The sequence below is a fragment of the Heloderma suspectum genome, chromosome 2 (genome assembly GCF_057233095.1).
Source record: "Heloderma suspectum isolate Gila_16-S chromosome 2, 16-S_ref, whole genome shotgun sequence".
NCBI lineage: Eukaryota > Metazoa > Chordata > Lepidosauria > Squamata > Helodermatidae > Heloderma > Heloderma suspectum.
This window is the reverse complement of record NC_139459.1, coordinates 45,158,141-45,182,707: the sequence shown is the minus strand read 5'-3', so window position 1 is coordinate 45,182,707 and position 24,567 is coordinate 45,158,141. Positions and strand designations below refer to the sequence as shown.

General features: G+C 44.9%; 1 long non-coding RNA gene across 1 annotated transcript; it reads right to left on the bottom strand.

Annotated features, from left to right (window-relative positions):
• Positions 1–260: 260 nt before the first annotated feature.
• Positions 261–24,288, bottom strand: LOC146352154 (uncharacterized). Its single transcript, XR_014787616.1, has 4 exons — positions 24,175–24,288; positions 21,945–22,118; positions 6,176–6,278; positions 261–1,091 (listed from the first exon to the last, which is right to left on the bottom strand). It is a non-coding gene; the product is annotated as an uncharacterized LOC146352154 (long non-coding RNA).
• Between the last annotated feature and the right edge of the window lie 279 nt (positions 24,289–24,567).

The following is a 24,567-nucleotide window of genomic DNA, read 5'->3' as shown; positions in this document are numbered from 1 at the left end:
CAGCACCCCCCCACTCCATTTTGTGCCAGGCTGTGCCCTAGGCCAAAATACTGTACCTGGCTCCGGTTGGCAGACATCAGGGTTCTAGTAAAAACAACAAGCCTAAAGTATGCGCAGCCCATTCTAAACGATTTAGAACAAGTGTAGGGATGTGCAGATCAGCAAACCCCAAGCTCATTGAGGTTCTCTGACTTCCACCTTGAAGCTCATTTCAGTTCATGCCTGTATCAGATTGTGAGCTTTGGTTTTTTTCTTCTTTTCACATGAAAGTCTATGTGTATTTTCGTGAGCATTTTCACAAACGCGTGCATCAATCATGCACATTTTTAAAATGTATGCATTTTCTCCTGTCGATTAAAGCGTGTTTGTGTACATTTTTCAAAAGTACGCATTTTTTTCATACACTTTTAAAAAATGCATGGGGGGGGGGAGGGAAGGTCCATGAATTGCATCACAAACTTGGAAATGTATGGACTTTGACCACAGATTGCTTTTGTGTCCATGTTCAGTTCTAGGATACGGAAACTGAGTAAATTTTGGTCAAAAACAAACTGAAACGCATTTCTCATACATCCCTGTATAAGTGTTAACATATCAAAACCTAGTCCCTCATCTGTCATTTGATGAATACTCAAGCACTTGGGATCAATAAACTTGGATGTGAGGACAGGTCAAGTTTTGTGAAACAAACACAATCAAAATGCCGAAGCACAATGGGACTCTTAAATGTGTTCTCAATAGGAGGTCCCTACTGTTAATCTTAGCTAGCCATGATTTCACTCCTCTTCATTTCTCCAACTTAATCCTTCACTCTTATGGGACCGTCTGACAGCTTTACGGCAAAGATTAGATAGACCTACATATTTTGTGGATCTGTAGTTTTCTGATAGAAGAGCGGTTCTCTTATGTCCTTTTCAGTTGTGATGTTATGGAATTAGAGGCAGTTTTCTTTCTTTTCTTTTTTTAAAGTGCAGCATAGCAAGCCTCATCTGAAGCCTCACTGTTGACTGAAAAGCATTACATCTGATTCATCACGTCGTCATCAGCGTTTTAAAGTGCTGTTCCTTTGATTTCAGCTCAGCCCGAGCCACCTGATTGCCAAAGTGGAGAAGTGAATCAAGGCTCTCCAAAGTAATTTAACCTTTCCACATAGTTTATAACAAAATTGGCCTTGTTTTGAAAAATGCTTCCATGCTGCAAATTTTAGATTTAAGTGGGTTTTCCTTGGTAGACTTATCACATTTTAGAAGAATATATAAAATGAGACAATCTTTTTGTTTGGATGATCCTTCTGCAATTGTCTGCCCTAACTTCAGTATAAGATAAGCTATTTGGACAATAATGGTGTATATTTTAAACTCAAAGATATTGCTTTATCTCCGAGGCAAGGCAATAAACATCCTAAATAGCAAATGAATGACTCAGTTAAAAAAAATGTTAGTACATATTCATGGTTGGTTAAAAGCAGACTGTAGATTATAATATATGTAAAGCCCCCCAGTCCAGAAATCACTCATTTGTGCACTCTCCCCTCTCTGCCAAATTGGTGTCTAGAGCCTTTGGCTCTGATTCGATTAAGTGAATGTATTCTGGAATTGCATGTATCCAATAAAATAAGTCTTTAAGTTACAGATCACCTAAACCTGATAAAACATTGGGGATGTGTTTAGGGAATGACAGACAAAAACATAGAAAAGAGATGAACAGAATTATATTAATCATGGAGTAGACCCATGGTTGCCATATAACAAACAAACAAACAGGAAGTCTGTTCCATATTGGGTTGTCTACTGATATGCGCCTCGATCTCCGCATGGAAATATACATGCAGAGGCAGGGTTCATCTCATTCATACAGCTGATCATAGTTTTCTGTGGCCATGTTTGGATGTAAATAAACAATAAATAAACAAGAAAACCATCATTTATTGTGATGGCAACGAGCTGCAGTGAGCCTTGTGTGCATATGCTTCCTCTTCTCCACCCGTGTGTGTGTGTGTGTGTGTGTGTTGAGTTTAGAAGCTTTTGCTTCTGATTTTATTTACTGCAACTTGTCATGTTATCAGAACCCAACAAATTGTGGTTGTTTCAAACAAGCCAACTTCAAACCATGGTTTATGAAGCTGGCTTGTTTCAACAAACCATAGTTAAGATTAAGGTCTGTCTGCACACATGCCAAAGTTTCACTGAGTGCACTAAGGAGGGCAGTGATATGCTGCCCACTCTGTGTGGGGAAGCAAGCACTAGCATGGTCGTCGAGGCCAGTCTAGGCCTCCCTTGCTCTGGGAGAACTAAAGGATCATAGGAGGGAAGGAAAAGGTGGTGGTTTTGTGGGTGGGGAGGGGACTGGGGAAGTGGAGATACGAGCTATCCCCAGCCTTCCCCAGCCTCCGTCCCCCCTCATCCCCAGAGCCCTAACTAAACGGGTGAAGACACCCTTCTGGCAAAAATGCCGAGTGGGGGGAGCACAGAGGCAATGATCACCTCTGTGCGACTCCCACTCTGCATAGTATTCCTTCTTGTTGGCCTCCAAGTTCAGAGGTTGACAGGAATCCTGATAGGACTGCTCCCTTACAAGATCAAATCACAATAAAATACCATAAAACCAATCATTAAAGCAATGATAAAAATAATAAAATTTCATTAAAATAATCAGGGGTAGTTGACAATGCTGGCAGTCAGGAAAACACCCTGAACAACAAGCGTGTCTTCAGTGTGTCAGCAGAAGCACTTCACACTAGCAACCTGCCTGATCTCAGTGGGGAGATCGTTCCACATGGTGGGTGCCACAGTCAAGAAGGCTCTCCTCCGCACCCTGGCCAAATGAACCTACAGAATTCAACACTTCAAACATTTGAGCTTAACAAATGTCAGGGAACTGCCACTCTGACCCATTTTAAGTTGTAGTAATCCAGTTCTTTAAATGCGTCTCTTTGGGATTTCTAAATGTTTTGATCCTAGTTGTCTCTGACAAACTGCAGCCAGTATCTAGATCATGTCCTCACCCTCTTTGAGCAAAAAATGAAATGCACATCCCCGCCACCATTACTTAAAGAGATGAACACAAGGTTTGCCTGGTGCTTAAGCAAAGGTCTTTCAGTAAGGAAATATTCAGTTATAAATAGAGAACAAATCTGGATATAAAGCCGTTACTATTTGCTCATACCCCACTCATTTAATTACAAAATGCACAAACGCAATAAGGACCATAATTTGAATGTTAGCCCTCATGTCACAATGCGCTTTAATATGATACAATACCCACAAACGGGGCATTAGGTAGATTAGCACAATGCAGAGCAATTCAATTAGAACTGGAGTAACCTTTTTCTGCTTTGTGTTTGCAAACACTAAAAGCAACTTCGCCTATATCAAACCCCTTAGTTATCTCTGCTTTGCTGCTGTTTTTCAAACATTATCTAAATTAAAGTGTCTCTTCTGTATTGCAGATGGATCTCGATGGCTTTAACCTTTCAGCAAGGAAAAGCCCTTCCTTGGCTCATTGCTCAAAATATTAGACAGCATAATGAGGGAGTCCTGCTATGGTACGTGATAAAATGGCAGCTTCATAATAATCTAGTTGACACAGCTTAAACCAGTTGATACAGTTTACCTACTGGTTCTTAGTGTTAATGTTTATGCCTTTTCTCAGATGAAGAGGGAGTTCAATGCAATATTTGCAGGGTAGGAGCCTGTGGGCCATGTGCCCCCTCTCTGCCCCCAGCCCAGCCACTGAAATTAATTGATGTGATGCTTGGTGTGGGAGAAGCCTCCAAACTAAAGAAAAATAGCCCCCTTTCCAGCATGGTGTTGAATTTTGGCAGCAAACGCAAATCTGTGCTTTTATAAGGATGCCCCTTTCCTTGCCACTGTGCTTCAGCACTGTGCTGCTGAAATTCAGTGTTATATTTGGTGGCATGGTGGCAACACAGCCAGGGGTTGCCCACCACTGTCGTAGGGTAGCCACTAAGGCTGTGGACATGATTTCAACATTCCTGGGACCGTGGCAAGGTCAGGGGTAGAGAAAGAGCAGGTGTAACCAGAGTACAGCCAGGTGGCTCACGGGTGGAGCCTTGAAGAATCTGGATTTTACTGCCTTCTCAGACCCAGATACTTCACAAAACCCATGACTGGTTGGGAGGCCCAGTCATCACCAGGAACATAGGAAGCTGCCGTTTACTACACTGGGGTCATCTTAGTTCCTGAGGGATGGACTGAGCCTCACGTCTGCCAGTCACTTGTTCCTCTCTTACAGCCATCCCAGCAAATTATATTTCAGAAAAATCGTCTATAGAGAAAAGGACAGCTGTGGACTGTGTTGGCAGAGAACAATGGGGATGAAGAAGTACCCATAGTGGGAATCTCAGCAGTTAATGCGTTTCATACCTTAAGGCTGGTGGTATTACATTGGTGAGGACATACTAAACTTGTCGTCAGTTAATTAAAGGGTCTTTCTCTGCACTGGTGACTTCATCCTTGTAGGGTTTTTCCACCGCCTCAGAAACATGTGATTTTCTCCACCTCTCTTTTGCCTGATGCAATGAGTGCCGCATTGTTGAAACACTTGATTGAGGGTTTGTTGATTGTATGACTTGCCAAGTATGACCAATCCTGCCTAAGTGCAGATGCTGACCCTGTTGGTTTATGAGCATTCCTGTACTGAGCACATTCAAGAGTCGCCCTTAGCCTATGAGTCAGCTGATAAGACTGTCTCCTCCGCTGTACTGATAGGTATTCTGAAAGGCTCCTGGGGGTAAAGACTCTGATCCTCACAGTGTTTTATTGTAATTGTCACTTTCCTTACCAGAACAAGGGAGCAGTGATCCATATCTAAAACCTGCAGACTGATTACTGTAATTTTCTTGTATCTGCAATCAAAGGGACTGTCTCCCAGCATTGGGTTTCCCAGGCTGACACAACCAAGTGATATTATTTGAGCTTTAAATGATCATATTTTGGGAGAAAACATCTCAAGCCATTTGCAAAAGATCTTGCGGCAGAACGAGCACCCGTTGACAAAAAGGAACACTGTTCTACGAGCAAAGGCTATCAACAGATACAGAAAGCTACTGCAGAAGTGTATTCAGAATCTGTTGCATATATCATCCAGCTGTTGCAGTTAAGGAAGACTAGTTTCCATGCCTTCTTGTATCCAGGGCAGTGAGCCAACTGTGTCCTAGCCAACTGGCATCAGCTCAAAAGATTGGCTCCCTTTTCTTAGTTGGGTGATCTAGAACACCCGCCCACTGTGAACCACTGGGAAACTCAAAGCCATACCAGGGGAGATGTTTCCAAACATGGCATTACGAAGTAATGTTTACCAAGTGGTTTGGAGAGGATCTTGAGAGTACCATTATATTTTTTGTGCACCAGCTACTCCTACCTGGGCCCTCTTTTTAATTCATCATTCTGTACTCATGGAATTTAGTAAAGATTCTGGTACCTGGTACAGAATCTAATAACTGGTGTAGATGTTTAAGAAGATGAGATAGCATTATCATTTTTTTTTAAAGCAGCCAAGTTTCAAATTCTTAAGCCTTATGGTTGTTAAGGTATGTTTGAAAACCTGCAGGCAGTGCTTATAGAAAGTCTCCAGTGTTAGGACGGGTGGGTGTTATTACAGGTCAGGCCTGGGCTGGCATCAGCAGTCAGCATACATGGGCAGCTGGCGAGGGCCCATCACTTCTGACGCTGCTGACCTGGGTCCCCTCTCACAGTGTCTCAGTGACACTACATTGTGGGCAAGAACATTGGTGGCCACATGGATGTTATCAGAGGAGCGCCACTGCCACCTTTGCTGCGGTTACCGTCCACCGGCACCTCCACTGATAAGTTTGCTCATCCACCCCTATGCTCGGTGGGAAGATATGACAGAGCAGATATGGACTGCAATGGGCAGCTTACCAACATGGAGGGCATGCTGAGGGCCCTCCCAAATCTGGAGCCAGCCATGGGACAGGTGCAGAGAATGTTTAAAAACACCATAGATTAGATACATTTATAGGATGATGGACCATGGAGTCACATCTTGAAGCCAGGGAAATGATGCATTTACGCTGGTTGAAGTGTGGAAATATCACACATGGAATTCTTACTGCTACAGAAGATGGGCTCGCTGCCCATTAAAGGATCATAGTTTGGTGAGGGACTGAGAATTCTTTGTGGGAGATCCTTACCTTCACTAGGGATAGATGAATTGGTCCATTTCACTTTCTATAACTTTGCTGGTTTTCAAGCAGAAGTTCATTCTGTCCTGTTTCTGCACCAGTTTTAAAAAGTCTGCAGAAAAATTCATACAATTATCATCCGCATGACAATTCTTCCACATTTTTGTATGCAGTTTCCCCTAAGATGCTCAGTTTTTGCAGTTGCTACTTCCCATAATGTATGCATTTTTGTACTGTATTTTTTATTGGAGAATTGCCTCTCAGCTCTCAAAATTCAGAGAAGTGTGAAAATGGAAGGTTCTGGTTCACGTATTAGTTCGGGAAGCATGAATTAGGCTGGTTTATATTAAAATGTGAACAATAGTAATTTCTCCCCCTTCCCTAGCCTTGCTCACAAAACTACAATTCCCAGGATGCCCTGGGGAAAAAAGTAATGACTGTTAAAAAGTCTAAGGGAACAATCCTATGCATGTTTAGACAAAACAGTTCTCCAGCTCCCAGCATTTCCCAACTTGCCATGCTGGCTGAAGAGTGCTGGGAGGTGTAGGACATTTTTATGTATAAATGTGTCTAGAATTGTGCTCTATGTCTGTTGCATAAGTCAGGTCCAGGACATTCACACATGCACATTCTAAACAACACAGTTGCAACTGACACACTGTGTGTGCGTGCACGCATGCATGTGTGTGGTGGTGGGGAGCCAGGGTTTCCCCCCTGACCAAAGGTACTGTGTCAGTGGTGGGAAAATATAATTCCATCATAATGGAAGCATTACCTAGGAAAAGCATTACCTAGGAAAATAATGGAATGAATGTAAATTATGTGAATAAATGTAAATAATGTAGATAATGTAAATAATAATGTAATAATAACATAAATAATAACGTAATGTAATGTAATAATGTAATGTAACAATAATGTAAATAATGTAATTCCATCATAACAGAAGCATTACCTAGGAAATGATGCCCAGATTCTGTGTAGCAACTAAGGAAGAGCTTTGCAATATGGCACGAAAATACTTTGTCTGGAAAATCAAACTTCTTGTCATTGTTTTTAAATAGCAGTGTTTCGAATGTGGGAGATTTCTGTCCATCTAATGAAGCATTGATAATTTTGAAATAGGAAACCTATCAATAATTTTACTGATTTTTTTACCTTTCATATATAGCGTATGACAGCATATAACTGCTATATGCATTATGAGAGCCTCTTACAGAATAGCCCTTTTAAGAAATTGTCAGAGTGCCACAAGGAACTGAGTCTTCAATAACTACAAATTAATGGAGAAGTCCTTGAGGAAGGCAAGAGAAATAGTATAATAGAGGCCTTGAAGATGATCACTTCTTTATGCCTGGAGCAAAGGCTGAACTTTAGATATCATTGTGCTGGAGGGAGGAAAAAATGACTTGACTGTGTGTGTTTTTTAACTTTTTTTGAAAAGTTACATTCAAAAAAGAAGATAACTAAATGCAAACATCATCAGACTTTCGTCTCTGTTGATTCAGAGAGCTTGTACTGTGTCTGAAAATGTGTTTGATTTGGAATACCCATTTAAAGGAGTCCTGCTCACTCATCCTTCTTGTGCTAATGGAGAGAAACCCTAAAGTCAGTCTTATAAGGAAGGATGGTCTGTAGTTCACAGGTGGAACACATGCTTTGCATGCAGAAGGTCCCAGGTTTGATCCCTGGCATCTTCTGCCCTTTGGCCTACTAATCCCCCCGGGCTTCAAACTGTATGGACTGCAAAGCTAGGTGCTGGTTAGAGAAGACTGCCCATAGTGGCTGAAGATGTTACTGCAGCCTTCAACCATATGGACACATTAACATTAATTTAAATTAATGAATGCATTTAAAAAACAAAATAACCCCAAGGTGCACATCTCTAGGGTCCCCTTAGTATTCATGCTAAGTTTCAGGTGTCTAGGTTTCATGGTCTTGGTGCTATGGCACGGACAGACGGATGGATGGACGGACACATCCTCTTTTATTATTATAGAAAATAAGCAAAACCAACATGTCCTGCCCCACAGAGCTTACAATCAGTAGTCCGATAATTAATTTTATTATGGTAACTTGCAAATCATTTTTTTTCTTCTAAGAAGTATCCCAAAGCAGCTCATGAAGAGATAGATCACAAACAAGATCAGTGTCACTGAGTGCAAATAAAAGGTACTAAGACTAACAGCATTTTGAGCAAATGTGCTCTTCCATCAGAGGAAGCTTGGTCTAATTTTTATCATGTATTCCATCAGTTAGCTAAGAAGTATCAATATCCTGAAGTTGACGCACATCATCTGACTCCGCTAACATATGTCACCTTTATCAGAGTGACACAGCCATGGTTAACCACACCGTGCAAATCGTTTTCCTGTCCTGCAATCATCTTCAGACAAACAGGGTTTGTAGATCAAGAGACCATGCCACAAAGGATTTCTGCACAGGATATGTGAGGCATTGGCAGACTGCCCTAATATAATACCAGGTCAGGCAGCAAGAAACCCAGGACAATAATACTTTACTATTTGGCAAATTCTGCAAGTCGATAATGTATGCCTAAACTCCAAGGCTCTGAAAAAATCAGTGATACCCAAGCAAAATCCATAAAGGTCATGTCATATATTCATACTATCAATGGCAATGAATCCCCCCCCCCCCGATCTTGTATCCCCTATTGTGGAATCAAATTATAGGTAAACATTGCAGGATTTCCCTCTTTTATTGGGGAAAGCAGTGAGAATAACAACAATCAACCGATGATGAGTGGGGCATTGACCAGTTCATCCCTTGAAACAACTTTGGAATGTATTTCCTTCATGATGGTATCATTTCCTGCTCCTCACTTCCCCAAGCTCTAAAAGGTTCAGGGTCCATTTTCTTGGGAGGAAACAGCACTGAAAATGCGTGATATTTTTCCAATGTCTCTTTAGCTGCAAAGTAAACTGGGTGGAACTGGAAAGTGGTGGATAGAGAGGAGTTGTTCTCCAGCTCAGGATATTGGAAGTTGGAGTTATCCAATCAAACCAGTTGGCCGGAAATTCAGGAAGTCCCTCTTCACACAGTGTGTCATTAACTTATGGAATTCAGTGCCCTATTTCAGTAGGTATCCTATCAGGTATCCTATTTTACAGAAGACAGTCCTCTCTTTGAAGGTGTCCTTTGCTTGAAGGGCTGCCCAGTCCAAGTCTGGTTTAATGAAAAGAACCATCAGAAGGGAGAGCAACGGAGGCCTTGAAGTTGCCCATCCTCAGTTAGCACCTGGACAGCGGAGTGAGCAGGCACACAGGTCACCTGGGCACAGACTTCTGCACTATGGTGAGATGCACTGTATTTCAATTCAAATTATTTCTAAACTTGCATCTATACATACAAGTTAGCATTTGCCAATGTTCTGCACATTAGCGTCCTCTTTGGTCCTATTTTTGGGGTGATGCATTTCCTCCTTTTTGGCGATGTGAAAGTGGTCACCTACTGACAGAAGAAGTAGTAATGGCCATTAGCTTAGATGGCTCTGAAAGGGGGTCAGACAAATTCTTGAACGATGGCTACTAGGCATGATGGCTATATGCCACCTCCAGGGCCAGAAGCAGTGGACCACTGTGTTGCCAATTACTGGGGAACAACAATGGACCAGGGTTATTGGCCTCATCACCTGTCTGAGGGCACCTCATTGGCTGCTGTGGGAAAGGATGCTGAACTAGGTGGGCTTTTAATCACATCCAGCATAGGGGAGGGGCCATAGCTCAGTGGCAGAGCACTTGCTTTGCATGCAGAAGGCCCCAGATTCAATCCCTGGCATTTCCAGGTGGGACAGGAAATATTCCTGCCTGAAACGCTGGAGAGCAGCTGCCACTCAGTATCAACAATACTAGGCTAGAGGGACCAATGCTGTTACTCAGTCTGTGTTTCTACGATTCTCTCTCTCTGGAATTTCTTTTCTTTTCTTTTTTTGGTACTTTACAAACCCTGATGTTTCCCCAAGCCTGCTGATACTTCTCAGTGGTGCAAGGATGGTGTTGTTTTGATGCCGTTTTGGCTACATAAGGCCTGGCACTCAGGTGCCATTTTGGCTACATAAAGCCTGGCACTCAGGCAATTGAGTTCACTATTAGTAAAGGTATATTATTTATTAATTTAATAGATTTATCAATCACAGTCGCCATCTATTAGAGACTGGATTAATCTGTCAGTTTTGCATTCTCTCACATTATTATTTTTTTAAATCTCAAGTCCTTTCTGTCCCATTTATGAAAAGAAAGTGACCTTTGTTAGTTTCTTATAAAAAATGAGCTGAGCTTCTTACCTATCTGTACCTGTCAAATTGAATAGGTACAGCTATTACTAGCATGGAGAGGACCACATTGTGCTTGCCTGCCATGTAGCAGTTAAAGATGAGGAGCTTGTCCAAGAAAAGAGGGGACAACCATAACTCAGCACCACAAACATTGTTGAATTCACAGGGATTCAAACCCAGATCTTTCAGAACTAAGTACTCACACCTAGGTGTTTCATGGATTGTCAGGCACCTCTCGTTCTGTCATTCACCCATCAACGGAACCAGATATTCTTTGTTTCTGAATCTGTACAAATTCGCATTTGTGTGAATGCACATTTGTGCAAATTCACGCACGCGAAAATGCAGAAATTCCCCCCAAATGCACATTTTCATGCTTTAGCCTATGGGAGAAATGCACATTTTTGGCTCTGTGTGTGTGTGTATTTTTCAATGACAAAATTTGCACAAAATTCAGGAAAGTTAGAAAACCGGTCCACAGATCTGCGGAATCTGCCTGATGGGGAAAAGCCAGTCTGCTGTAGAATCCCCTGGTCGGATGCAGGAAAATCTGAACTCACTTGGTTCTGTGGCAGATTTCTTTGACATCCCTACTCAAAGCTGACCTCACCTCTGAGTAGACATGTATAGGGTTGCACTGTTCACCTTCTGGTATAAGTAGCACTTCATTTCTCTTGAGGCTGCATGTGTGGAGTGCTTTGGGGATAGGATCTGTCAGTTTTGCAAATTCCTGCCATTATATTTATTCAACAACATACTGTAAACAAGAGAAGTTGTAATGCTGTATCAGCAACAGATGTTCAGTATGAAGATGTCAGGGTGAAGGAGAAGACTATCATAGACGTGCCTGAAATTAAGGCAATGCCATTTATGCAGGCAAGAGGTAGGAAATGCCGCCTGGTGTTTTCCTTCTCTGCCTCACTGAATACTTGTGTATGAGTATACGTGTCCCTGAATTTTAATTTATTTGATTTAAATTGCCAGCCCCAACTGCAAAAGATGGAAATATTTGGCTATCTCAGGGTGTCGAGAAATGTTTAGAAATGTATTCAGTTAATTTTTTCGAATGGCTTCTTCAACATCCAAGGGTAAATATGTAAGGCATTATCAACATCCCCCATCAAACAAAGCTGGTGCAGTAAATAACTCAATTGAAAAGTTCATGAACTCTTTCTTCTCTTGCCCCCATGCCATGAGCCTCCATATCTGTACTGTAAGTTGACTGCCATTCTGAAGCTGAGCACACACAACGTTTTGCCTTTACGCCTGGCTCATCTGAGAGGGCACTGGTTTCCACAGAAGCCAGCAAAGCATGCCTCAACTTCATTTTAAACTTTCTTTAAAAGAATGGTTCTAGAAGTCCCTATAGCATTCTACCCCATGTAGATAGATGGGTGAGGGGAAGTGAGGTAAGACTAAGGAGATGGGAATCCTTGCTGCCTCTTTAGGACCAGGATATTATCTGAAGGACCTCTTCCACTCATATGGAGGAGAATTCCGGGGGCTTGTGAAGGGCGGAACAGAGCACTGGCCGCAAACTACGGAAGTCAAGCAGCACCGAAGGTACACAATTTGTACATCCCTACTCAGGACAGGGCCTTTTGGATAGCAGCACCCTGATTACAGAACTCGCTTCTGAGGGAGGTAAGGTCAGCTCCCTCATTACCATGTTTTAGAATTAAAATTCACAGGCCCAGTTTGCATGAACATAATGGCTTGCTAACCACTTTATGAGTCTGTACCTGCTGATGTGCATAATTCCCTCGCCAGGTACAGCTTCTTGTGTCATCCGAACCCACTGAGGGTGACGTGTTGGGGTGGTTAACCCAGAACCCATGGCCTATTGTGGGGTTGTGGGGTGGTTTGTTAATCACCCCAACAAGCCACCCTTGTTTGGTTTGGATGACACAAGAAGCCATGGAGGTGGGAGCTTGGACTGGTAAACTGGAGCTTGGGAGGGACATTACCTGCCATGGTTAATAAGCCACGGTGGGCTGCAGTGATTGTGCAAACCAGTTCAGTATGTTCTTGATGGTTTGACAGTTGGGCAATGGCCCTATTGCCCAACCCAAAATTCCACCAGCCAAAATTCCATAAAAATGTGCAAGCTTTCATGTTCTCCAGAACTCCTCATCAGTCTAGGTGGCACAAAAAGCAGTAAGGGCTGTTTTGTTCAGCCAGGCTTTCAATGCTGCTTATCTTGCTCTTTAATTTTAATTTCAATTGTAGCTCTATGATTTTATTTCATTTATGGTTGTGCTCCTGTGCTTATTCTATGATATGAAGTTTTCCTTTTAATGGTATCTTTATTGTCTGTTGCACTGGGGGATTAATAGACGTATTAAGTAAGTAAGTAAGTAAGTAAGTAAGTACGTACCTACGTACCTACGTACGTACGTAAATAGATGCATATATAAATGTATTATTATTATTATTATTATTATCATCATCATCATCATTATCATCATCATCATACTACCCCATAGCTGAAGCTCTCTGGGTGGTTTACAGAAGTTAAAACATCAAATACAATATAAAAAGTTTAAAAGCCATTTACATAAAAGCACACAGACAATATATTCAAACAACATATAACTAAAAACAACTTTGAACTGTCATTCATAACTAAAGACACATCCAGGCCCGACCGATTAAATCTCATGTGCTGCCAAATGCCTGGGGAAAGACATAGGTCTTAACCTGGCACTAAAACGATAATAATGTTGGCGCCAGGTGGACCTATTCAGGGAGCTTGTTCCACAGATTGGGGGGCCACCACTGAGAAGGCCCTCTTCCTTATTGCTGCCTTCTGAGCTTCCCTTGGAGGAGGCATTCAGAGGAGGACTAGGGATGGACGGATTCCCTACCTGCTGCTCCGGGTGGAATCCGCCCGCAGGTGGGAGGTGATCCGTTCCTCCCCCCCGGAATCCTGGCCAGCTAGCTTTGCTCTGCGGCGATTCCGTGGACCGCTGGCCGGCTCCGAGGCACCAGTGATACGGCTGCCATTGCCATATTGCTGGCTGAGGGGGATTGACTATGGATGCAAATGGCGTCCAGTACACCATTTGTGGCCGTAAAGGTAGGGGTGTCGGAGAAATCCTCCACGGACCCCAAGGAGGCCAGATTCTATTGAATCTGGCCCCCGGAAGTCTGTGGAGGATCGGATCTCTTATGTCCTCCTCCCCACAAAGTCCTCACTGGCTGGATCCTGCCTGCTGCCGGCTCCAAAGTCCCAGCAATATGGCTGCCATTGCCATATCGCTGGCTGGACTGACGAACTGCGGTCGCAAATGGCATCCACTACGCCATTTGCGTCCCTGCTCTTTCACGTGATAGGCTACCTAAATCTTTACGTAGCCTATTGCGTGAAAAAACAGGGATGCAAATGGCGTATTTGTGTCCCTGTTCCTTCACGTGATAGGCTACGTAAAGATTTACATAGCCTATCACTTCAAAGAGCAGGGACACAAATGGCGTCCGCTACGCCGGATGCCATTTGCATCCGCAGTACATCAGTCTAGCCAGCGATACGGCAATGGCGGCTGTATCGCTGGGGCTTCAGAGCCGGCTGGCAGCTCTGCGGAATCACCGCGGAGCGGAGCTGGCTGGTGAGGATTCCGGGGGGAGGGATGAATCCCCTGCCCCCCGCGGACCCCCCCCACTGGAATGGCAGGTAAGTAATTCGTACATCCCTACGTAAAGGTCTTAGTTTAAGGTAAATGCAGCCGTAAATGGCTGCATTTAGCTTAAACTAAGACCTTTATGGCTGCAAATGGCATACTGGACGCCATTTGCATTTGGAGACAGTCCCCCTCAGCCAGCCATATGGCAATGGTGGCCGTATCGCTGGTGCTCTGGAGCCGGCTGGTGGCTCTGCAGAATCGTCACAAGGAGGATCCGGCCAAAGAGGATTCCAGAGGGAGGCGGAGGTAAGTGCTCTGTTCTGCCATGGATTCTGGGGGGCCGGATTCTTTAGAATCTGGCCTCATTGGGGTCCATGGCAGAATTCTCCGCCATCCCTTAGGAGGACCTTAGATGCTGAACGTAGCATATGGGTAGGTTTGTTTTGGGAGAGGTGTACCATCAGGTTTTTTGGTCCTGAGCCGTGTACGGCTTTATAGGTTAAAACCAGCACCTTGAATTGAGCTCAGAAGCATATAGGCAGCCAGTGCAAGTTGGCCAGAGTGGGTCTTATATGTTCAGACCTTCAGGTCCCTGTTATCAATCTGGCTGCTGCATTTTGCACGAGCTGCAGCTTCCGAACCATCTTCAAAGGAAGCCCCACATAGAGCACATTGCAGTAATCTAACTTGGAGGTTACCAGAGCATAGACAACTGAAGCCAGGTTATCTCTGTCCAGATAGGGGCATAGCTGGGCCACCAACCGAAGTTAGTAGAAGGCACTCCATGCCACTGAGGCCACCTGAGCCTCAAGTGACAAAGATGATTCCAGGAAGACCCCCAAGCTACAGACCTGCTCCTTCAGCGGGAGCACAACCCCATCCAGAACAGGTTGAACACCCTCCATCTGCTCAGCAGAACCACCTACCAACAGCATCTCAGTCTTGTCTGGTTTAGAGCTTCAGTTTATTAGCCCTCATCCAGCCCATTGTCACAGCTAGGCACTGATTCAACACATCCACAGCCTCACCTGAAGAAGATGAAAAGGAGAAATAGAGCTGCGGGTCATCAGCATACTGATGACAGTGCACTCCAAAACTCCAGATGACCGCACTCAACGGTTTCATGCAGATGTTGAGCACCATGGGGGACAAAACTGACCCCTGTGGAACCCCATATTGGAGCATCCATGGGGCTGAGCAGTGTTCCTCAAGCACCACCTTCTGGAGCCAACCCTCCAAGTAGGAGCGAAACCACTGCAATGCAGTGCCTCCCACTCTCAGCTCAGAGAGCTGTCCCCAAAGGATACCATGGTCGATGAAAGCTGCCAAGACACTGAGGTGGTTTGGTTGGGCAGGATAACTGGGTCCATCTCCTTAAAAGACTGGATAGATGTGTCCAGCACAGAAAAGGGGGAGCAGCAGCACTGAGCCTTCACAGTGAGGAATTGTGTGAGAGCTAAAAGCAGGGGCGTTGCCAGGGTCTTAAAAGATCCGGGGCACAAGCCCATAACACAACTATGCATACACATGTACACACACGCACATGAGTCTAAGCGCACATCTAATATGTGTGATGTGTGCATGCAGTGTGCTTGCATGTGTGTATAGATTACATACATACATACATACATACATATATAAGAAGTGTGCACTGACCCCCCACCCCACTTCAACTCAGACCCCAATTCAGCATTTTGGAAAACATCCCACTTCTGCTCTGGCCAATTTGTAGTTGGGCCACTTCAGCTCAGCACCAAACCTGAGTCAAGGTTTGGAAAAATGAGTCTTTATGTTTCCTGTTGACTACCATGGGAAATTAGAAAAAAAACTGTGACTTTTTTCTCTTGGTCAGAACTGGATAATTTCAGGCGTAGTCGCCCCCTAGAAGGGGATTACACCTGCCCAATGTCAGAAAAATAGGTGCAGGGTTTATATTTTCATTTTCTTGTAAAGGGAACTGCCAATAACGTTTTAATTCCTTGGAAGAATTGAATACGCATTTCAGGATTCATTGCCCAATCAGAGGAGATAATGTCTGCCAAATTTCAGAATGATAGCCACAAGGGTTTTTGTGCAAGGGTGGCCTTGACATTTTGAGGTCTCCAAAAGCATACTTACCTCCGTATGTTCCTTGTGGACCATTGTTCTGAAAATTACAGACAGCCTACAGTAGTCCCTAAGTAAGAAACCAGCAAAGTTTCAGAAGGATAGGTGCAGCAGTTCATGTGAAAGGGGAGTTCTCCAATTTGGGGGAGGGAGTGATTTGCTTTCCCTTCCATTCACCCGTTCCCCAATAATTTTTGGGTAAATTTGTACGGAAATGCACAGGTCATTAGAGGTGTTCCCCAGGCAAGAAACCTGCAAAGTTTCTGAAGGATATACATGCATTCTAATTTAGAATGGCTAGAATTTATTTAAATTTCACCAATGTTAGCAGCAGGGGAACATGGGTGGGAAGGTGCTACTGCACTCATGTCCTGCTTGTGGGTTTCCAATGGGCATCTGGTTGGCCACTGTGTGAACAGAATGCTGGACTAGATGGACCTTGGTCTGATGCAGCATGGCTCTTCTTATGTTCTTAAATAGAGAGTGCCTCTGAGCATGTGCAGAATGCTTTTCTTTCACCACTGAGCACTTACATTCTCCCCCTACCAATTCTATTCCCCTCCATGCAACCATCCCTCCTCATCCTACCATCCTCCAGCAACTCTTCAAAAAAACAGATCTCTTGTTTCGTGCAACTCCTCTCTACCTCCTCCTTGTTATGCACAAGCTCTCATTGTATCTTCCTCCCCATAACTTCATTTGTGCCAAGACTTCACCAGGATTCAGCCAATGAGTCTGTTTTCAAAACTAGGGCTAAGTTATGGAGAAACTCTGAGCATGCACTAAGTGCCTTTCCCTCACCACCGAAGCTAGAGTTCATGCAAAAAAACAACAACCCCAAACCCACAAATGACAAAACATGCATAGGACTGAGCTGAGATTTGGTAGGCACTGTATTAAGCCTGCAGAACCATGCTCACAACTCAGGACTTATTTCTGAGTAAACATGCAGAACATCAAGATGCAAACTTCCCTGCAAAAGTAACTTGTGTTGGAATCCTATGCACACCTTCCTGAGGGTAAGCCTCATTAAACATAATGGGGCTTCTGAGTGGGCTTGTATAAATGAGCAGCATTTATCTCCCCTCCACTTAAAAAACAAACCCCAAACTCATATTTTTTATTAAAGCTTTCTGTTCATGGGAACATAGGAAGCTGCCTTATGCTGAGTCAGACCCTGGGTCCATCTAGCGCAGTATTGTTGACACTGACTGGCAGCAGCGGCTGTCCAGAGCTTCAGGCAGGATTCTTTCCTAGCCCTACCTGGAGACGCTGGGGATTGAACGTGGGACCTGCATGCCAAGCGTGTGCTCTGCCACTGTGCTATAGCCCTTCCTATTGCTGGGTAATGGCAACCGACAAACAAAACAGCCCCAGTTTTGTTTCTCTGCAACCATGTGAACCCACTCTTCTCAAAGACTTGAGTGAGAAGTCTGTTTGTATGAAGTCAAATACAGTTCAGAACTTCTCTTGCCTGCCGAAGAGAATTCTCTTTAAGAATCCCCCAAGATATGCTCTGCGTGGAATAAAGAAGAGAAAGAAAGAAAGAAAGAAAGAAAGAAAGAAAGAAAGAACAGGATAGGGGAGGGAAGAAGAAAAGAATGGTGATTGGAAATGTGTGCGGGGGTGGGGGGTAGAGAGAATTCCCTAAGCCAAGCAGCTCCTTTCAGAGAGGTAGTACTTCAGAGGAATTTAGGAGGCTGTGGAGGGTTTGTAAGGATTGTACATACTTAAATGAACTTTATGAGGTGAGGTGGCTGAGGGCTTTTTCTAGCTTTTTTAAAACTGTAGAACCTATTTAAAAGCCCCAGCAGTTTCTCGATCATGACGCCACATAGTCCTAACCCTCCCTTTGGGATTATTTGAGAGTCCTACAGCTATTTAGGAGGAATTAAAGTGGAGGGAGAGAAAGACGTTTGTGGAGACTGATTGGACCGTTTGCTGTACTGAAGCTACTAAACTTCTGCAGAAGCCAAAGGTTCCTGTTTGGGGCAGTAAAATCAGATGCTGTGTGAAATACCAGTACTTCTTCCCTTCCTTCTCCCTCTTCAAAATTTCATTGCAGGCAAGCTCACAACAGTGGGCATGTAAGAGCAGAAAAGAAAAGTAGGGGGAGAGAGGTTTTTTTAGGGATGTACGAAAGGCACTTACCTGGCGGTGGGGGGGAGGCGCTTCGGTTCTCCCCCTGAAGTTCAGGCCAGGGGGGGAGGCGCCCTGCCTCGCCTGGCCGAAATTCAGGCCGGGGAGAAGCGCCCCATCTCCCTGGCCACGAAATAAAAAAGTGAAAAAACAAACAAACAAAAAACACCCGTGATAGGCTATGTAACGATTTATGTAGCCTATCATGGCTAGATTTCCAAAGTCAGCCGTGATAGACTACGTAAAGCGTTACGTAGCCTATCACGGGTGACTTTGGAAAAAAAAAAAAGCACGTACGCAAATGACGGCGCCCATGGGCGCTGCCATTTGCGTTCCTTATTTGGTCCTGGTAGTCTACGTAAAGATTTACGTAGACTATGGCAAAAATAAGGGCAACGCTATTTGCATTGCCCTTATTTTCGCCGTAGTCTACATAAATCTTTACGTAAACTACCGGGACCAAATAAGGAATGCAAATGGCGGTGCCCATGGGCGCCGCCATTTGCGTATGCGCTTTCCCCCCCCCAAGTCACCCGTGATAGGCTACGTAATGATTTACGTAGCCTATCACGGCTGACTTTGGAAATCTAGCCATGATAGGCTACGTAAATCATTATGTAGCCTATCACGGGTGTGGTTTTTTTTTTTTACTTTATTTTGTAATGGCGGCGGTGGCAGCCGGTCGGAAGACCAGCCGCCGCCCCCGCCCCTGCCGAACCGCCACCGAACTCCCGCCGGGACCCACCGCCGAGAGGGACATTCGAGGGAGGTAAGTCCCATCCGGGGGGGGGGGAGGTGGTGGAGAATTTAACCAACAATTTCGGGGGGCCGAATGCGTTGGCATTCAGCCTCCCCGAGATTCATGGAGAAATTCTCCGCCATCCCTAGGTTTTTTGCACCTCAAAAAACCCTACACTAGAGATTAGGGATAGTGACTTCCTAATGGTCACCTTAAACACCTTCTGATTAGGATCTCTAGTCCCCTGGGTGACTTGACAGTTTTTGCTTTTTGTTTTAGACTTTGAGAAAAGGAAAATTTACACATGGCTAGCGCAAAAGCCACTGGACCTAACTGTCTGAAATTTGGTAGGTTCAGTCAGCTCCACAGGGCCTTCTAGGTCCCCAAATTCCATGCACATATGTTGAAGCACACACACACAAAAATTATAGCTCTTTACTTTGACACATTTTCTTGAAAATAGCAAATTTTGCCTGTGACTAGCACAAAAGCCACTGGACCTAAATGCCTGAAATTTGGCAGATTAAGCCAGTTCCATGGGGGCTACCAAGCCTCCAAATTTCATGCATTTATATCATACAAACTAAAAAAGTTATGGCCATTTTTGTTTTCCAATGCAAGTCAATGGGAAAATGTTTTTAAAAATGTCAATTAGGACAGCTCAAAAGATCCAGGGCTCAGCTCGAAAGATCCAGGGCCTGTGCCCAGGTGGCCCCCCAAACGACGCTCCTGGCTAAAAGTAATTAGTGTCTGCATGGGGGTTTCCAGACTTTGTCTTGAGATGTCACAAGTCACGCCATAGCAGAGGTACCCGCATGTGCAGGGCTCCCTTGAGGACTGCAGAAGTACAGAAAACCAAAGAGGGCAACTTTCTCCTCCCCTCCCCCAGCATAAAAATCAGCTTAATGAGGGCTGAGCATTCTCAGTAGCAATGGAATGTTGATGGTCATTTGGCAAAGAAGGATGGAACATCGGGTGTGTGTGTGTGAGGGCAATGGAACCTGGAGAAGGGCATGGCTGGCTGGCACCCTCCTATTAGGAAGTGAGAATACATTGCAATATTTAGGGATGGATGAGCCCATCTCCGTCCGGGGCGGGGGAGCTCGACGAGCTGCCCCCCACAGCTTGCACATCCCGCCGTCGCTCTTCTTCTTCCTCGCGCCAGCTGTCAAGGGCCGGTGGGAGGGGGAAGGAGGTCCTCGGTGACCAGCCTCTTGCCCTGGCCTTCTCTAGAGGAGGCCAGGGTGAGAGCACTGGGGTGCCACCATTGCCCTTCTTTGTCATGCTGGCTATCAAGGGGAAAAGGGCCTGGGTGGCCAGCCCCTCGCCTCTTGCCCTGGCCTCCAGCAGGTGAGGGGTGGGGGAGAAGCGGATAGGTGCCTCCTTCTTCCCTCTGCCCCCACCTGCTACAGCAGCAGCAGCTAGGACAAGCTGGTCGTTTTCTGTAAGGCCAGGAAGACTTACGGAAAACGACCAGCCTTTCCCATGCCGCTGCCACTGTAGCAAGTTGGGGGAAGGAGGAGAGGTGCTGCCTTCTGCCCCTCTCCTTGCTGAGGGAGCGGGCGCCCAAGCTTTTGCCTGACTCAGCATGCCGTGAGTCGGGCAAAAGCTCAGGTCCGCGATCCGGTGTCCAGGGGGCCAAACCGGCAACTTCTTGCCGGGCTTTGAGCCCCAACCAGACGCTCGCGCCATCCCTAGCAATATTTTGTTCCTAGTCCCACATGTGCATTTAGCATTTTGGTCATATGCTTATGCGAGGATGCTTTATACTGTGGGTTTAAAAGCCAAATGAATTGGAGGGACAACTTCCCCAATAAGCAAGGGGGGAAAAATCCACAGGCAGTATCCAACCGTGTCCTCCCATTAGAGCAAATGATGCTAGCAGAAACTAGGATCTGAACTATGCTCAAGAGGAGACTCCAACTAAAGTTACATTTGCACAAGCACACTTGTGCAAGCAGTTGTACATTACACTTGTACAACCTGTTGTGCATTACACTTGTACAACCTGTTGTGCAACCACTTGCGCAGAACTTTTGCACAACCTGTTGCATTACAGGTTTCCATTCTGCTTGCACAACCCGTTGTGCAACTGGTTGCGCAACTGCTGGCACGATGGCCTGCGCAAGCATGACGGGCAACCGTTGCGCAACTGATTCAGCAGAGCTCTGCTAGCAGTATTTGAATTTGCGGAATGACACTGTCAGCTACTCCCCTAAATCTGCCCCCCTCCCCCAACCATCTATTTTAATTCTATTTGATGATCATCAGTTTCCCAAAAGGGTAATAGGAAGTAGTTATTCACACAGAGCATAAGTAATGCATGGAATTTGCTGCCAGCCACCAGAAGTGGTGATGGCCACTAGCCTAGATGGCTTTAAAAGGGGAGTAGACAAATTCATGAAGGAAGTCTATGAATGGCTAGTAGTCATGTTGGCTATATGCAGCATCCAGGTCCCACAGGCAGAATGTCTTTGAGTACCCACTGCTGGGTGGCAACAATGGTAGGGGGCAATTGCTTTTTCGTCCTTTGGCCCTTTGGGTTGCCACTGTGGGAAACAGGATGCTAGCCTAGATGGACCTGTGGTCTGATCCAACAGAGCTCTTCTCATGCTATAAGATGATAGGCTGTTGCTGCACAGAAGAGTTCTGTGGCACTTTAAAGACTAACAGATTTATCACGACTTAAGGGTGCAATCCTATGCATGTTTAGCATCCACTTCATCAGGTGCATCAAGTGTTATCCTCACTTCCAAACAAATGTTTAGTTTGACTCTGCTTTTTGCATTTCATGGCAATTTGGCTGTACTGCTCCCCACTGCCCCCACACCCATGTATGTATGTTTGTATGGGTATGGGTGTGATATATATGCATACCTGCTGATGAAGTGGAGTGCAGCCAATGAAAGCTGATGCCATAATACCTCTGTTAGTCTTTAAGGTGTCACAAGACTCTTCATTGTTTGATCAATTTCTCTGATTCTTTGTTCTGATGCCAACCACCCAACTGCAAGTGCTTCACTTCCTGGAATATTTTCCAGCCAAGGAAACCTGCAATGCAAGAAAGAAGGTTTTGAAAGAAGAGCCCCAGATGTTTCCCTGCCTCATCATCCTGACTTGCTGAAAGCTTTCCTCTAGCAGAGCCCAGTGAATAAGCAGGCACCTTCCAGATGTGTTGGACTGCAGATCCCATAATTCACAGCCAACATGGCCATAGGCTATGCTGTCTGGGAATTATGGGAGTTGTAGTCCAACACATCTGAAGGGCTCCAGGTTGGATGAGGCTGGTCAAGCAGCTTCTGGAGATGAAGTAACACTGAAGCTGGGCAGGTGGTGTTGAGCTGAACTGAATGGTAGGCCTAGAACAGATATGAATGCAATCTGTGGTCTTTTCAACAGAGGATCTAGGAATACAGGAAGTGCCTGATACCAGGTCAGACTGTTTGTGTATTGTTTATTCCAAGTGGCAGGAAGTGCCTCATGCCAGGTCAGGAAGTGTCTTATAGCAGAAAATGACTTATACCAGGTCAGACTGTTCACCCAATATTATTTACTCCAACTGGCAGTGTTGTACAGAGTCTCAGAGAGACATTTTCCACATCACCTTCTAACTAGAAATGCCAGGGATGGAACCTGAGACTTTCTGCCATACAAATCATGTGCTCTGCCTTGTGAGGGGTGGCCCAAGACATTGAGGTAAAGGACAAGATGACACTGCTCCACTCCATGTGTAGAGGCCAATTGGACTGGTAGTTGAATATTGGTTATGGGACAGCATACACCACTGCACCAGAGGTCAGCAGGCTGGCCTAGGGGGCATAGGGCAGGATGCATAGCACACACCACCGTATACCCTGCAACCCGTTGCTCCTTGTCCCCCAGCATCTGCTGCCCGAGGTGGCTGCCTCATTCCACCTAGTTGTAGGGCCAGCCAGCCCTGCCATGTGTCTTACTTTACAGAGGACAATCCTCTATTTGAAGACGCCTTCTAACTGAAGGGCTGTTCAGTCCAAGTCCGACTGAAAGATAAAAAACCATGAAAAGGGAGAACAGGAAGGGGGGCAGGAAGTTGCCCATCAATAGTGAGCACTTGTCTGGGACAGCAGGCAGAGATCCAGACAATCTTTCCCTCTAAGGTGAGATGCACTGTATTTCTTTTTAAATAATAGTAAATATTTCTAAATCTGCATCTAAACATATAAATCAGCACATTAAAATTTGATGCAAATACGTGTTCTCTTTCATCTTTTTGTTTTGGGGAGATGCATTCCCTCTTCTTTGGTGTTGCATAAGTGGCCACCGTGGTATGGTCCCTCCATTTGTCAGCCTGCCTGTGGTGGCCTTCCTAGCCCTGAAAACTATTATATGGTGTGTGTGGTGCAGTTGGGGGGTAGTGAGCCATACCCCCCCGGAGGACATGACAAGGACCCTGGTCCTTATTTTGTTCGCACTGTAATTACATATTTTAAGAAAGTGCAGTTCTGCTCACTTAGAAGTAGGGTGGCCACCCATCCTCTTTCACAGAGGACTATCCTCCATTTGAATTGCTGCCCGTCAAGAGCAAGCACCTGGACAGCAGGCTACACAGGCAGGCGCACAGGTCACCTGGTCACAGACTTCCACAGTAGGGTGAGATGTACTGTAGTTCTGTTTAAATTATAATGGCTAAAATTCCATCTGTACATATATATTAGCCCATGCAAATTCTAAGCAAATCTGTGTCCTGATTTGCCCTCTTTTTTGGTGATTCATTTCCTGGGCAGTGGCGGGGGCGGGCTGATTCATAAATCACCATGCTGCTCAGAAGTGGCACCCATAATTGTATATTAATGCTAATCGCAGATGTCTAGAATAAACCACAGGGAGCGGGGCAGGGGGGACTTCATTTGAAATTGGCTCTTGCAAACATCAGATATAGCTTGGGAGAAATCCTAAAGCTATCAGTATTGTTTGGCAATGTTTTGTTACCAGATATATCAGCTAAACATTAACCTAACCACTAACTCCGTAATCAAACATTTCCATTCATACAGTCCTTCTGTACTCTGGACCTGAGGGTTAATGTGTCTTCATTTTACAGGAAAAAGCCTAGCTCGCATAACCTTACCTTTTCAGGCATCTCAGTATGACCTCTTTGCTAGCTGCTTGGCAGGGGACATATTGAAGCTTTGATTTCAGACGTATTAGTTAACAGTTTCACGTTGAGTCCAAGAGTTCAGCCAGTCAGATGTGACTGCCCTTTCCAAGTAGAGTGAGTCAATGTGACATAGAATCCAAGAGCCTTGGGAATGAAGGAAGTAAGATTTTGAAACCAGCGTCATACTGGTACCTCATTCCGCAAATACATTTCTAGGAAAGTGAACTTGAGCCAGGGGAGCAAACCAAAAATCAGGAGGAGGTATCGCACAGCCAGACAACTGCTTGCAAAATCATTTTCAAGGCTCTTCTTTATGGGGGAGGGTGAAGGCATGCCTAGAACCAAGCCAAAATTTCTCAGAAG